This window comes from Penaeus monodon, chromosome 20 (genome assembly GCF_015228065.2).
Source record: "Penaeus monodon isolate SGIC_2016 chromosome 20, NSTDA_Pmon_1, whole genome shotgun sequence".
NCBI classification, from domain to species: Eukaryota; Metazoa; Arthropoda; class Malacostraca; order Decapoda; family Penaeidae; genus Penaeus; species Penaeus monodon.
In genome coordinates, this window is record NC_051405.1 from 30,974,025 (window position 1) to 30,974,272 (window position 248).

A 248-nucleotide genomic window follows, 5' to 3' on the forward strand; every position below is an offset into this window, starting at 1 on the left:
ACAAAGGCAGGGCAATATCGGCAACAATTGTAAAAGCCATAATTATTACATCAGTAACACACAGAAAAATATATAATGACAACACTGATGACTTTAAGAGTTTGAAAAATAATCATATATTCTTTTTATTGAACAGTTTAATTAACTTTTCTGCCACAGTCTTCATAAAAAAGGTAAAAAAAGTGTTGTGTGTATACTGATTCAGTATTCAGTACTGATTTTTTTGTGTATATATGCGCGTGTATGTT